Source organism: Acomys russatus, chromosome X (assembly GCF_903995435.1).
Source record: "Acomys russatus chromosome X, mAcoRus1.1, whole genome shotgun sequence".
Taxonomy (NCBI): domain Eukaryota; kingdom Metazoa; phylum Chordata; class Mammalia; order Rodentia; family Muridae; genus Acomys; species Acomys russatus.
The window spans coordinates 63,537,967-63,554,620 of NC_067169.1; the positions used below are offsets into that span (position 1 = coordinate 63,537,967).

The following is a 16,654-nucleotide window of genomic DNA, read 5'->3' on the forward strand; positions in this document are numbered from 1 at the left end:
GCTAAATATTTCCATGTTGAATGACATTGTTCTTCAGCAACAGGGACTTACCATTGGGTTGTGGAAGGTAATCAATAGCATTTTCAATAGCCTGTAATGTTTGAATGGTATTATAGAACCCCTTCAGCCAATAATTCAACAGCATGTAACCCATTGCTGGCATGGAGAGTTTTACTTGGTAGCATGAGATGTCTAATTGAAGCATTGTTTCCTATTATATGATGACTTCATTTAAATCCCTTTTATATACATATATATTTAAGGAAGCGTCATAAGTAGTCTGCTCTCATATGGCTTTTAAAAAGGCCTTACGGTGTCATTTTCTATATTTTATTTTCTCTTTTATCCTGCCCCCTCATATTATTCCCCATAATTGCCCTGTTCTACTTTCCCCTTTATCTTTTTGAAAGGATGTATTCTATTTCCTTTTTCTTGAAACTGCTCCTCCTCCCTCCTGAACCCTTAATAGTTGCCTAATCTCTGTTTTCAGTTTCTAGCTACTATAAATAGAGAAGCAACAAAACATTGATGATCAAGTACATTTGGAGTATGACATAGAGTCCTTTCAGTATATGCACAAGAATAATATAGCTGGACGTTGAGGAGAGATAATTATATTAGAATTTTAAAAAGCATCCCTAAAATAGATACAACAGCTTGCAATGTTCTTTTTAACAAACATTAAAACAAGAATACAGAAAATATATTATATATATTTTGTATAGACAGTGACAAAAAGGAACGCTCATATGTGGTAAGATATTGTAATCATTTTGTGTTTAGATTAATTCTATGCTATTATCTCTGTAATTTCTAATCTCCTCAGTATTCTCGGTATTCCATATCATCTATTGTATCCCCAAAGAGGAATAAAGAGGATAGACTACTTTCTTCTAAATTCAATGTCATTTTCACTATTTTCTTGAGGAGATTGTGTTTCACTGTGTACTCTGGCTATGGCTGCTGTACAACTTACTATGTAAATCAGGCTAACCTCAAACCTACAAAGATCTGCCACCACTGCCTTCTGAGTGCTCCACCACTGCATCCAGCTCACTCTTTTTTTTTTCCCCTTTTTTTTTTTTTATTAATTTATTCTTGTTACATCTCAATGTTTATCCCATCCCTTGTATCCTCCCATTCCTCCCCCCCCCATTTTCCCATTATTCCCCTCCCCTATGACTGTTCCTGAGGGGGATTACGTCCCCCTATATATTCTCATAGGGTATCAAGTCTCTTCTTGGCTACTTGCTGTCCTTCCTCTGAGTGCCACCAGGTCTCCCCCTCCAGGGGACACTCTTTTTTTTAATAATTAGAATGCATATAACATTTTTTAACCAAGCGAATATTGCTGTTTTAAAACCTCTGCTCTATATGGAAAATAAATTTCTCTCTTCTGCTACACATCACAGTTTTATAATTTCTTCATAATCTTAATTGTTCTATATACCCAATGTAGAAAAACACATTTTATGGCTTCCAACATTAATATAAAACCCGTTTGTTGACTTTTATAATTTTCCCAATTACTATGATAATATTATCATGTGCAAAAACTTTTTCACATATTGTGACAATAAGCTAAACAGAGGCTAAAGCAGCTAGAATCTTCATATATGCCATTATAGATGAAATAAGGTTTATTACAAAGAATTTTATTAATACGTATTCTCTTGACTTATTACCATCAATCAAATGGCATTTCATTACTGTTTACTATTTAATTTTGGTCTTTATGATGAAGTTAGAAGCCATGGGAAGAAAAATAATACAAGGTAAATTCTGTAGACATTTGGAAAGGAAAAGATTGGTCTGTATTTTATACTCATTTTTAAATTTTTTGCTGGCAAAATGAAAATAATTCTCAAAATTTGACTCATTATATTCTAAAATAACATCATGTATAATTCATTTACTACCTAACATTTAATATCTATCAGTTTTTCAGCAAAAGTTTTTAGCACCAGTTCATACTGATGCCATGGGCAGGTCAGAGTAGTAAACACTCTAGATTGTGCATGGCCTGATTTTCTCTAAATAAATATCAATATACCAAGTTTTGCATTTTTACTATGTCATCTTTACATATAGCCAAATCACCAAATGAGTATATCTCAGTTGTGATATCACTTTGTGTTTGTAGTCATTACGGCAATAAAATTTCTTCTATAACAAATATTACTTTGCTTGTCCTTAAATTATAAACACATCCATTCCCACTCTTTCTACTTTCTTGGCCTTTGTTTATATAAACCTTTATATAAATTGGTTTTAAACTTATGCGATATCATCAATATTTCTACTTTAATAGTAAGAAGATGTCAAATAACAGCCTGAATCATTTAAACTTAGGTAGGGAGGGTCATATTGTGAGTCTCTTGAGAGCCTAAGATGTTGCTATTATTTTATCTCATATAGCAGCATTTTCACTTGTCCACGTCAATCTTTATAACTGACTTACTTTTGACCATGGATGGCAATTTTGTTAAAAAGAGGACATAGAATAAAAATTACACAACCAAAATGAGAAAGATAAGATGAACATCTCTTTTCTTAATTTTAAGTGAATACATGAGAATGATTTTATTGAATAGAAGATAACATCATAAAGTATAGATACACTGTAATATAGACACTTCTAAAGAAGTAAGAGATTTTATTCTAACTGAAAATTGTCTGAGGCTATGCTCTATTACTTTAAATGAATAAATTGAAGTTCCGTAAGTGCAGTTTACCTAATAATTAGGAATGAATTATGGTGAAGTGATCTTGACCTAATCAAATACCATTTTAACAATACATCTTTGCCTTTCATCGTGATCTTTTACTAAACAAGCAGAAATGGAATTTTGTCAAGATTAGTTTCTTAAATCTCTGAATTTCAAGGAAACATCACCATAATCATCCTTGAGCTGATTTTTACATATATTTATTATCTTGCTGGAGGCAAATGCAAGACAGTTTTCCTCTCACTTTTTGATTTTTCACTTTGCTGCTGGCTCCAAGTGGAGAGATTAACTGGTAATTGTTATGGATAACAAAGTGTGACATTGTAACTCCTCTTTGTTTTCTCTGACATCATCTTTGTTTTCCTAGTCTGTCAGTTTGTAGTCAATTTGTTAAAATATTCGTCATTGTTGCTTTTACAAAACTAACAGAATGAGGAAAAACCAATCTGACAAGATTTCTAATATGTTAAATGAATAATTAGTTGATACAAGCAGTGAAATTTATTTTTAAATTAAGGAAACCAACCTCCCAAAATGTTTATTATATGGAGTATAAAATTGCTTCCCTCCAAATAAAATTTGTGTTTCTTGCACACTCTGTATAGAAAAGCATGGTTTAATGCCTTTGCAAAGTATCTAATACCAAGTGACACTTCTACTATTTAATGCTATTATAAACTCCAGTGAACTATTTAATATCTGTGAGCCTGAATTTCTCTCATCTATGAAATGAAGAGTAGCTACAAATATTTCATATGACTGTGTGAAATATTTGCTGAGAAAATAAATTGAGAACATTTGAAACATTTCCTTATCCACAAATGTTCCGCAAATGTTAGCATTGTCAGTCCATATTTCTGAATAATTTGAGCATGCCTCATTTATATTTTGAGAAAATGAAAATAATTAAGCAAATGTAGCTAGCATTGCTTTGAGGTAAGAAAAAATGCCTCCTAAACAGTAATTTTTGATTCACTTAGTTCTTTTATAGAATGATAAATATTTGTTATTTTATTATCCCTTCACTTGGTATTTGGAGATATTTCCACATTCCAGTCTATTTTAAATATGATTTGCTAAAATAAATTTCTAGAATAATATTTCAAAGCTAATATTTTCTGGTTATATACGCAGGGAATGGAATATAAGAAATTCAGCAGTTGATCGTGCCACTTACCTCACATCGTAGCTTGTTGGAAACTGTAATTGGAACCCAGTCTCCATTTCTGTCACCCTGATCTCCTTAACCTGTAACTACCATGGGTTAATGCATTTTGATCTATGTTGGACAGGGTGGTGTGCAGATAAACAATGCCTGCTAAGAGCTCTACTGCATAAAGCATAGCATCCAGCTAATGGCCACATGCCAAATGATAAGACCACTGGTGGAGAAGATGAGTCCTGCAACACCTTCTTTGGTGAGCCAGGCAGGAATGTGCCCAGGGCAGTGTTTGTAGTCACGGAACTCACAGTTATTGATAAATTTTGGTTCACCTCTTCCACCTTGACCAGCTCATCACAGGTGAGCAGTTGTGAACAACTATGCTAGTGGCCACTACACCACTGGGAAAGAGAACATTGACCTTGTATTGAACCAAATTCTCAAGATGTGTGACTAGTGCACAGATCTTCAGGGCTTTTTGTTTTGGTTGTTGTTTTGTTTTCCACAGATTTTTGCAGGGGAACTGCCCCTAGATTTACTCTCTGCTGATGGAATGGTTCTCTATTGATTATGGAGAGAAGTCCAAGCTGATGTTCTCCATTTACCCAGACCCTAGGTTTCCACTACCACTGTTGAGCTCTACAATTCTACCCATCAACCACGCCACCTCAGATTATGCCTTCATGGTAGAAAATCAGGCCATCTATGGCATCTGTCTTAGCAATATCAATATTGAGACTCAACCCACAGTTACCTTACCTACACTGATCATATCTACTTTTTAAAGCCACGTTGTAGATTACATCACTGCTTCCCTCAGATTGGTTGAAGCCTTGAATGTTTATATGTCATAATTTCAAACCAAATTTGCACTCTACCCTTGAACGTACTTCCTTCTGGCCACATATACCCCTGTCATCTAAGATGGGAAAAATTACTATAAGCAGCTTTTTGTAGCTGGACTCACCAATGCCTGCTATGAACTGGCCAAGAGATGGAGATATGTGATCCTCCCCATAGTATATACATGGCTTGCTGCCTATTGTGCAGTGGTGATATGGTTCCCAAAGATGTCAGTGCTGCCACTGCCACCATCAAGACCCAGCACAACATCAAGTTTGCAGACTGGTATCCCATTGGCTTCAGAGTTGGCATTAATTACCATCCCTCCACCCCATTATGGTACATGGTGGAGATCTGACCAAAGTACAGAGATCTGTTTGCATGTTGAGCAATACTAGAGCAATTGCTGAGGCTTGGGCTTACCTGACCAGAAGTTTCAACTGATGTATGTCAAGTGTACCTTTATGCACTGGTACATGAACAAGGGCAAGAAAAGGGGGATATTACTGAGGCACTTGGAGACATTGTTTCCCTAGAGAAGCATTATTTAGAAGTTCATGTGTATTCTCTTGAAACAGAAGCAGGCTATCCAGATGAGACATGATATGCTGTGACCATATGATGGGGGTGAAGGTCCCCTTCCATCAGAGGTCTAGGGGAGGAGAATAGGTCAGAAGGGAGATGATTGGCAATGGGAAGATACAAGTGAGGGGATAACATTCAGGATGTACTCTGAATAAATTACAATAAATTAAAATTTAAAAACTAAAAAATAGAGTCCATAAAAAAAAAGAAAGAATGTGATCAAGGAAGAATACTAATCAATTCCTTTCAGCCATGTAGAAAGCCAGACTTCCAGAAACATCAGCTTCAATATTAGATGGTAGGCATCAATGTTCTAATTAGATTATTTTAGTTGTATATACATATATTTTTCCTGTGTATATCTATAATGTTTTTTAATGATATGTTGAAATTAAAGCTTTAAGGAAGAAAGAGAAATTCACCTGTTTCCTCCCTCTATCAGTGTCTTGTTTGCATGATATTAAATCAAACTATCAATGTATAAGATATGATAATATAGCTTACTTTTGTCTCTTCTAGGTGTTCTAGATGGACATTCTGAAAATCAATTTAGTGAATGTTTTAACATATAAGTGAATGTATCTTTTCTATAAAGCACAGAGGATAAATATTAAAATAAAGTAAATAATAATACTTGCTCTTTTGTAACTTGTACATGAATGAGTTTCAATAACGCCATATTTATAGATATTGAACATTTAATTTTCCACAGCACATTTCAAAATTATAAAGGTTCATCCTAGTTCATGATGCATTAAAAGTGGATAGCTGGTTTTATTTAGCCCACAAGCTGTAATTTGTCCACCTTTATTCTAGAACCATACTGGGAGGCATAAAATTATTATTGCTTAGAAGAAAAAAATGAAAAAATTTTTAGGTTGACAGACTTTTTGGAGCTCCATAAAGCTTTGAACTTTCTGGCCATTCTCAGTAGATTATTCTAGCTTACTCTTTTGGAAGTGTTCCGATTTCACACTGTGTTTAGACTCACTTAATTTTATTAGGATTCTCTCAACACTGTTAAGAAAACTAAAATAAAGCTTACAGCAAATTGATATTGATAGAAAACAGCAAAAATAAAGCATGTAGAAGGTACCTCTATCCATGATCTTAAGTTCAATAGATATTTGTAGAATGTATAATAAATGTATGATAAGTTAAAATGGAAAATATATCTTTAAAACATGCTTTCTATTCGCTTACATTTTAATGAATAACAAACATGAATACCAACAATTATAATAATAAATTCTAAATCACAGTATAAACTATGTCATAAACAATGTTTTTGCTAAAGTAGAAAAACATGCTTCCAAGAATTAAACTTTTGACCCCAGTATGTTAACTCCTGATGTGAGTGTATGCACACATGTATATGCATGAGCATGTGTGTGTGTGTGTGTGTGTGTGTGTGTGTGTGTAAATACATACTTCTTGTTTGAAGTATATAATATAAGCACTTACTGCTACTTTCATAAATGACTAGCTCTTTTATGTATACAAGGAATATGTGTTTGTACTGAAATAAAATCATGATACTTAAATGGGAACATTGCCAACTAGCATTTGTTTTTAGAACCCTTTTACAATATTGTTTATTCTGCTTCTAAGACTTCTCATAGCATGAACCTAGATAGGCAGTATATAGCTTAAGGAATACTAGAAAAAAAATGGTTCACAGCCCAAATATTTTGTCATCATACATCTAGCTGAGTTTCCGTATTTATTTTTGGAGATTACTTCCTTTCTTTCAAGGCCATCATTGTTTTTTGTTTAGCTGTAAATAGCCATGGCCTTTATGTTACTACTTTCAATAGGAACATGTTCATTTGTAGACTACCAATACATTTTTCCATATGTTACTTGTTTATTGTTTTATTGTGACAAAAATACTTCATTAGGTATAAGTTATTAATAAATTTAGATGTACAGTACAGCGTTAACTATAGAATGATATTATACAACAGATCTCTTGCATTTATTCCTCATGCATAACTGAAACTTTACATGATCTTACAACAATTCCATGTTGCCATTACTCATAACCTCCTACTTTTCCACTCCATTTTTCTATGAGCTTGAGTCTTGAGGACACACCATATAAGTAATGTAGTTTTGTCTTGCTATTGCTACATAATCCTGTTCAGCACAAAATCCTTCAAATTTATCTATATTTCACATAATAAGAATATTTTTCCAGTACTGAATCATATTTCATGAATACACAGGGATTTATCCTTTAATTCATCTATTTTAATTTAGGTGTTTCTGTATTTGTAAATAATGTTACAAGTAATAGGTGGATAATATTTAGTGTTATCTTCACAGGGTGTAGATTCTTCCAGAAGACAAGCTTCTGGGCATAACTCCTTTTGTGGAGTTAGCTAAATAATTAATTATCTAGTTGTCCTCTTAATCCAAATATTGCTGACTATATGCCAATGAGTGTGGGACATTCCACTGTAGCACGAGAAAGGGAGACCCAGTCATTTGTTCATATACTTAGGAGTCCCATTAAAACTCTGAACTGAAATGCATCATATTCACACAGAGTACCTGCTTCAGACCCATGCATCCCTGTGCATGTTGCTTCAGTCTCTGTGAGTTCATATAAGGTTTACACATATTGATTCATTAGAACTTGTTTTCTTCATCCCCTCTAACTCGTTCCACCTATCAGTAAATAGTTTAAAGTTGTAATTTATCAGAGCATTCAATTGCAATTTCTGTACAAACCATTGTAAATTTAAGTAACTAATGTTTGAAATTTTAAATAATTAATATTTGAAACACAATACAAAGTATTATATCAAATCAGCCAACTATGTTTTTTATGGATTATAACCTGGGAGTACACTCTCTTGAAAAAGTCTAAATTTTGGCTTAAGGATTTAGTGCTGATTAAACATGTTGCCAGCAGTTTACTAATGTAATTTCTCTATTGGATAGAGTTGATCAATGTTTGAAAGCTAATGACCTATAATAAATTCTAATTTACTACTCAAGATATTTTTAAAATTCTGTCCCTGTAATATTATATCATCAAAATATATTAATCATAAAATTTTCAATGGATAATTAACACTATTACCTTTACTGAATTTATAATTTCATTTATTGCCTTCAAATATCATTGATTGTCACTGAAAATTTTTCATATAAAATCTTACTGGCCTATATGAATCTAGTCAAAGAATTTCTGTTTGAGTAAAACAAAATTCTTTATTTCAATGAGCCATCAAATTGATACCTGATTAAAATTCTGACAGAAAGTGTCTTCCTCACAATGAACTTGTATGCTTTTGGTTTTAAACAATTTATGACAACATGCTTTCCTTTTGTATTTGTTTATGAGAAGTGCAAGTTTAACTATAAAAACTTGCATTTGCTCTATATACCTAGTAACTGACTTTTTTATTTGAAATATTAATTTGTGTCTATTGCTTTCTTTTAAAATTTTCATCCTGGGTATAATAATTGTTTTTTCATATATATTTTCAGATAACAGATATCCTACCTAGTAAAAAATAAAGAACAAGTTATGAATATGGAATTTTTACATAACCCTCTGAACATATTAATTTTGGTTCACATATGTACATAAATATTAGCAACACAAAAATTAGGAACTCGTATCTTTTCCTTGCTAGAGAAGCCCCTAGATTAGATAGTATAATCCACCTTGTCTTTGTAATTAGTTTCTTGGATCATTGTGTATATTATTTATTTTTTTTATTGAAAGGCTATACTTGTAGACCAATGATGACATTTTTGTTGATGCCAGAGGAGAAACAATTTAAGTAGACAACTTGAGAATCAGTACTCTATGTACTTTAGTTCCCAATAGTTCTTTAAGTAATATGATTCACTGAGAAGTGTGTGTATATAAGAGCTTTTGCATACTACTGTGCTGTGCTGTGAAATTGAAGAAGTCCTTAAAGAACACTGTTTCTACCGAGGGACAACTATATTAACTTTAATACTGTTCTTCTAAGAAAGAAAAGTACAAACAAAATTTCAAGTTTTCGCTTAAATGTTATTACTCACTGCTCATAGGAATAATAGTTTATTCTTACAGTTAGTACGTCAACTTTCCATTAAAGCCAAATGCTAGACATTATATTATGTTTTCCTCAATATTCTTTTGACTTTTGGAGCAACCATGCATTGCAAAGATAAAGGCAACCGGACTGTGGTGCACGATAGTCTTGGTATGTGCTTGTATTCAGTTTGCTAGTATTTTACTTAGGATTTTTATAACTGTGAGATTCCCCCCCCCTTCTCTCTCTCTCTCTCTCTCTCTCTCTCTCTCTCTCTCTCTCTCTCTCTCTCTCTCTCTCTCTCTCTCTCTCTCTCTCTCTCTCTCTCTCTCTCTGTGCTCATTAAATGGTTTTGTTTTTATAACAACACTGGTTTAGGATAAGGAGTTTGGGAATAATCCTTTTGTTCCTTTTTTTCTTTCTTTTTTGAAGAGTTTAAGTAGGATTGGCTGAATTTCTTCTTTGAAAGTCTCATATAATTGTGCTGTTAATCCATCTATACCTGAACAGATTTTAGTTGGAAGACTTTTTATTCCTGTTTCCCTTTCCTCATTTTTTATGGATCTGTTTAGGCTGTTAGTCACTTCTTCGTTTAACTTTATATTTTCTGTTGTGTTGGTGTGGAGTTTTGTAGATTAAAGAAAAAACCACATAGTTTTTTCCACTTTTTGTGGGGCTTATTTTTCTGAAACATGTCTTCATGATTCATTCATGTTGTAGTGTGTGTCAAGATTTTAATCATTTTAATATGAAAATGATTTATCCCATGAATATATTATTAAGAGTATATTACTTTTTTACTAGTAGATGAGTATGTGCATTGTTTATGACTTGTATATTTAGTACATAATAATGCTGTAAGTATCTCTGTAAAAATAATTACTTGAGTCTCTGCTTTTATTTTTTTGTTCATATCTAGAATTACCGCTGCTTAAATTGCATGCTTGTTTGAGAAGCTGTAACAATGTTTCTCTCCAAAGGTGTCATTTTACAGAGTAGCTCAAAATGTACAAGAGTTCTCATTTCTTAAAATACATGTGAATAATTATTATTCTTTAAAATATATGTGGTTCGTTTTGGTTTTTGAAAATATACATTGTGCGAGGCATGTGTTTTTATATTGTTATGATTTTGTTCATCTTTAATTTAGATGTGAACTTCTAATCATTATAATCACCTACTGAGTTAAATAAGATAATTTCTAAACCCATATATTTTTGCTTTCATCAGAAAATGTTATTAGATTATATCAAATGCATCACTTCATTGATTGGCACATTTTTTTACTTTTCATTACTTTAAAGGGTTTTAACTATTGGCAAACTTTTAAACAGTGAATCAACTTTCATAGGATAAGTTCCATTTGGCCACTACATGTATTCTTTTTATATAATGATGTTGGGTTTCTGGAATTGTATTGATGATTACTTTGTGTTTTTATTAATGAAATAAGTACTTTATATTGTGTAATTTATTTTTTCTATTTTCATTACTTTATTGTTTTCAAATAATACATAAAATGTAAGCTTGGTGATATTTGCATACATAACTATCTTAACTTGATACTCTTTGCCCCAGCTGTTCCTCTCTCTCATCTCTCTTTCCCCGACCACTATTTATTTTCTTCTACTACCAGTATCCTTTCTTTTATCATACCATATATATTTTTACCCCTACCCCATTTGCCCCTCCTCTAAAGACCCTCCTCATTTTAACCTTCTAAGGGCAGGTTTCCTAATTTCCAAGACTCTACTCATATTCATTTCTGCATGCATGCATGTATGTTTGCAAGAACTTGTGCATACACTTGCACACATTAAATTAATAGCATTCACATATGAAAGAAAGCATAAACTATCATGAAGTACTGACTTTTCTGATCCTGAATGACCTCATTTAAATATAATATTTTCCAGTCCCATCTGATACTGCATTTTAGCATGTGTGTCAGTTGTTTCCAGCTTCTTATTCCTAAAATTGAAATAAGGCTGACAAATATTGCAAAACTTGTGAGGAAACTTTATTTAAAGCAAATACATAGTTCAGATAAAAAAGAGCTTTGCTGTCAAAGTTGACAGCAATCAACATAAGTGGGAGAAATCTTGGAATAATATTTTTATTTATAGTTTCTTTTGTGAAGTTTAAGAGAAAGAGCAATTTGGTCACAAAGAGATGTAGTGTAGATGGTTCTCTATTTTGGATTATGTAAGCTTTTTATTATTTATATGTCCTTTCCCATGATGTTTCAATTTTAGTCTTATGTATGGAAAATATGCCTAGACATAAGATAATAAGAAGAGATTCTTTCTACGAATTTACTTAAGAGACATAGACTCATTTATTAGACATGTATCCCAGACTAGTTCAGGTTATTGTCCCTCTTACCCTTAACTTTGTCTCAGAGGTTTTAGAGATTCATTGTAAAAGATTGTCAGAAGTGGAGAAGAAACTTATTCTATTGTTCAGAGTGGAGGGTGCCTGAACTTCAGAACAGGTGGAGGTCCTAGATCGCTCATAGGTATACTTTTAGAACAAGGCAGCATGGGTAGTAAGTATAGATGAAGGTCTTAGGCTGTCAAGTGCACTATTAGAAAAGGTGTGTACTTAAGGCCTTAATTGTTACTCAGAAATAAGACTATTTTTAATTTATTAGTACAGAATTTTGTATATTAATCCAGGATAAGTTTAATTTTGATACATTGGTATAGAATTCAAATTTAAGATTATTCTTCACACATATATTCTAAGGTATTGAACACATACAACTCAATTATAATGCAAGTTTTTCTTTCAATACTTTGAAAGTGTTATTGCAGGCTGTTTAGGATAATTAAGTTGCACAAGTTGATTGTAAGTAGATCAAATCATGGTCATGTCAATTGCTAGTCTATTTTTATCATAAGAATATAAATCCTAGGGTTAACAGACAGGTATGATTATATAGATAGATAAGGTAAAATAGACAATGCCTTCAAAAATCTCAGAGACCTATAGAATATGGCGTTTAAAGATGTTTTTATTATTTTAAAGATTCGTTGACAATAAGTCAGGTTAATTTCTCGTAACACCAACCTTACCTCAAAGAAGATGATGAGCATAAAAGAACCTCTTTATGGATATGATTCCAATTGTGGCAAACAAGCCACTGGGGGAAATGTCCTTGTTTCTACCACAGACAGAATTCTGCCTAAAAATGGGCAAGCTTGGGTGCAGGCAAAGTCAATGGCCAAACTCTGCCAAGACAGGGTAAGCAAGTCCTCAACAGTTCCTGCCTCAGAAATATATCTATTAGATATATTGGGCTAGAAGGCTGAAGATGATGCTCCAACATTATAGGGAGTTTTGAATGACTGATCAGGCATCAAACTGTCTTTGTTATTTTTTTTTTTCATTTTGGAAGCTTCTAACCTGCACTTCCTGTTTGCTCAGGTAATTAATTTTATTTCCTTTCAATTCTCTGATGGGGTTGAAGACCAGATAGTTTAATTTTACAATTAAGCTTATTTGCTTAAGGGTTAAGATGTTTGTAGGTCTAGATAGGTGTTTTTAGTTGATAGAGATGAAATATGATAGGTACTGACATATAGTCACAATTTTAGATTCACCAAGGGAGGAAAGATGTTTTCTTCAAGGTTGCCAAATACAAATAACTAAAACTCAGAGAGTAAAATTTATATAATTCCTGATTGTTTCATGGTTCTTCTTGCTATATGTAGTATAATGTATATATTTGTCATAATATAAATGTATATTAAAAAAAGAAAAATAATAATAATAAAAGAGAAGTATTGTATGTATATAACCTAAGCCAAGTGATGTTCTAGGTCCTTAAGCTATTTCCTGTATTTATCTGTCTCACACCCATTTTGTAAAAACTTAATCTTTTTATATGGCTAAATAAAATTTTTGGGGATAAAAGTAGCACATAGGTAAAAATTATCCATTCATTTATTGCTAGGCATACAGTTTGAGTTCATTTCCTTTCTATTATGTCAGGCAGCAATATATATATATATATATATATATATATATATATATATATATATATATATATATATATATATGGTAAGATATAAAGCTACTTGAGTATATATCCCAAAAAAGGACATGTCTGAGTCATAAAACATCATTATATTTATCTGTTTTATTATTATTATTATTATTATTGTTATTATTATTATTATTATTATTATCATCATCATCTCATCATCATCATCTCATCATCAACATCATTATCATCATCATCATCATCATCATCATCATTATACTTTCCTGGTACAAGTAGGGCTTATGATCAGCATAGGCATGTGCATTTCACTTGGCTTACAGCACCAGATATGAATTCTCTCCTGTAAAAGGGGGCTCATATACAATAAGAAAGTAAGTGGCTACTCGTATTTAAGTCACACCATTATAGCACTGGTTGTCGTATTTTCCTTGGTATGTCAGAAGTGCAGTATGTGATGTCAAATACTGTTGATAAAAATTCTCCCCCAGAAGCATATTCTGAATTCTGTCATAGTTATGCCATTTTAAATTCCCACCAGCATTGAATAAATTTTTCTCCTTCCCCTAGCTTCACTAGCATTTTTGGGGCCATTTTTCATTTGTTTGTTTGACTGATTTGTTATTTAAACTTTTTATAATGATAGCCATTCTGACTGGTATAGGATGGAATTACAAATTAAGTTTTATTTGAATTTGCTGATGGCTAATGGTATTGAACATTTCTAAGAACATTTATTGCATTTCTTCTTTTGAAAACTGTTTTATTTAGTAGAGATGATTAGCATATATTTTGTTATTTTTCAAAATTCATTATCAATTCTATATACTAAGCCCTTGCTTGAAGTATAGATGCCAAAGATTTTCTACCATTATATATTCTGTCTGCTCATTCTGAAAATGGATTATTTTGCTGTATTTTTTATTTTTAAGTAATCCTATTTGTTAATTATTAGCACCATTTCTTGTTTTATTGGGGTTCTCTTTGGAAAATTTTTACCTAATCTATATCCTGATTATTTTTTATCCAGAAGTTCTAGCATTTCAGACTTTATACAGAGCTCTTTGAGTCACTGTAAATTGCATTTTGTGCAGACTGAAGGATCTTCATTATATTCTTCTTCTGCAAGTAGTTATCCAGGTTTTCTCAAGACCATTTATTAAGTAGGTTGTCTTTTTTCTCTAATGAAGTTTGGAGGATTATCACCTGTAAACAGATTCTTACAATGCTGAGGGTGAGACCAAAATGATCATAATGGAAGACTGGATGAATAATGAGTTACCTACCCGGGTCCCAGCCAAGTGTGGCCACCTTGGACCGCTGGTGGAAAGTGTTTCTAGGTATCAGCAGCTGACACAAAGGAATGGAGATCTTCTCAAAGGGAGGGTGAAAAGCTCTAAGGAGAGTAAGTCTGCGTCCTCACAAAGACTGACTCCTCAGTGAGTAGAGGTGAAGTGATGGGTGCATAGGACTATGGGTACACTGGAAAGATTTGAGAAAAAGAATAATGAAAATACCTACCTGAGTCCCAGCTTGGTGTGGCCAATGGAGTTCCTGGTAGAAGGTGTTTTCTAATAGCAGTGGCTCAGTCAAAGGAGTGGGAATTGGCTAGAAAGGAAGCTGAAATGGTCCTCAGGAGTGAACAAAGCTGACTCTGCACTGTTAACTAATGGAGTCCCCAGGGACAGAAGAATCAATATTATTTTTACCCCAATTTTGTCAGATAAAGTCAATGTTAGGAAAGATAAAATTATTTGCACAGCATAACTAATTCAATACATGGTTATTATTTCACTTAATGTAAGTTGTTTAACCCCATAGAGTATGCTTTTATTGACTACTTATGCTCCCCACTCTCATGTTACAAACTGTGGTTAGCACACCATGAACGAAAGACAGTCTAATGTGGCAGTATCCATTACCATACCTGACCTAATAATATAGTATCTAAAATGAGGCTAAGGAAAAAATGTCATAAACTCTAGGAAATTACTAAAGTCATGTTAAGAAAATAGACTGGCTTTGTTTGTGGCTTGCTGTTTTGTTTCATTACTTTCTTCTCAAATAATAATAAGGCATATATTAGGTTTTTGTTTCATAATACAGATATATATATGTATATATATATTGCTACATTTCATCTACACCTCTGCAAACACTAGTTTCTTATTTCTTAAAGTGACTGAACATAGTTTTACGTCTTTGTTTCAAAATACTGAAAACTTGTCACTCCCGCGGTTCAACTGAGTATCTTGTGGTACTTACATGAAAGATTGTGAACGTATGTGGGGCTAATCTTTGTAGAAAATTTAGGCTTTAAAAATGAATGATAGAAATAAAAGGTACTATATCTAAGTAAAAATTTAAATTGGTATTTAAAAATATTTTGTCTTTAACCAAATTGGTCTGAAGAAAACTCAAAATAAAATAATATCTTGTCACACAATTCCAAATAACCTCTCATCTCCATTGAGAATTTTCCTCTATTTTAGTAAGTACTTGGTAATAACTTAAACAATTATATACAAAATTATTGATTGACATGTTAATGTAAATTAAATCATTAAAGGAGAGGAGATATTAAAACATGCTAAGTTGCCTGTAAAATCCTGAAAAGATAGTGTGCTAGTGGGATGGGTTAGAAGAGGAAGAATAATAGAGAGGAACACATATGATTAAATGAAAAAGTCTTTAGTGGCAAGAATTTGAAAGAGAACACAAGGGTATAAGGAAAGCTTCAGAAAGAGGAATGACAGGGGAAAACATTGTAATTATAACACCAAAATTTTAAAAGAAAATATCTTTAAATCTTTGAAATTCTATAGTTTTGCCTAACATTACAAAGGGCAACAAATTTTTCATTAAGTTCATAATTATATACAGTGAACATAGGCTAATAAAAACAAATAAATAAATTATAGAAACTAGTACATGAAAATAAGTTATATATTTTAATGAGTTTATCCAACTGTCCAACTGTATAACATCTACTGAGTAGAAGCCTGTGTGTTTGTGTAGGTATATAAATTTACAATCATTGAATATTTAGAATACTTAAAATCAACTTTCACTGGTATCAATTTCATTACCTTTGTATTTGTTCAGATACTAAATATTGAAAGATGGATGTTCATTATGGAAATACACAGTTTTGTTTTCTGATTTTTTTTTATATTGTAAAAAAAAAAAGTTATGGTATCTTGAGACTATAGTCATCAAGATTGTAAAAGCCAGAAGTTGTGGATTACTCTAAAGAAAAAGTCTTTTCCAGAAACAAAATGATTGATAC

The 16,654-nt window shown here is 32.3% G+C and overlaps 1 protein-coding gene across 1 annotated transcript in view; it reads left to right on the forward strand.

Annotated features, from left to right (window-relative positions):
• The window catches only part of Klhl4 (kelch like family member 4), a 60,268-nt gene that overhangs the window by 12,796 nt on the left and 30,818 nt on the right, over positions 1-16,654 (forward strand). The gene's annotated exons all lie outside the window — the stretch shown is intronic.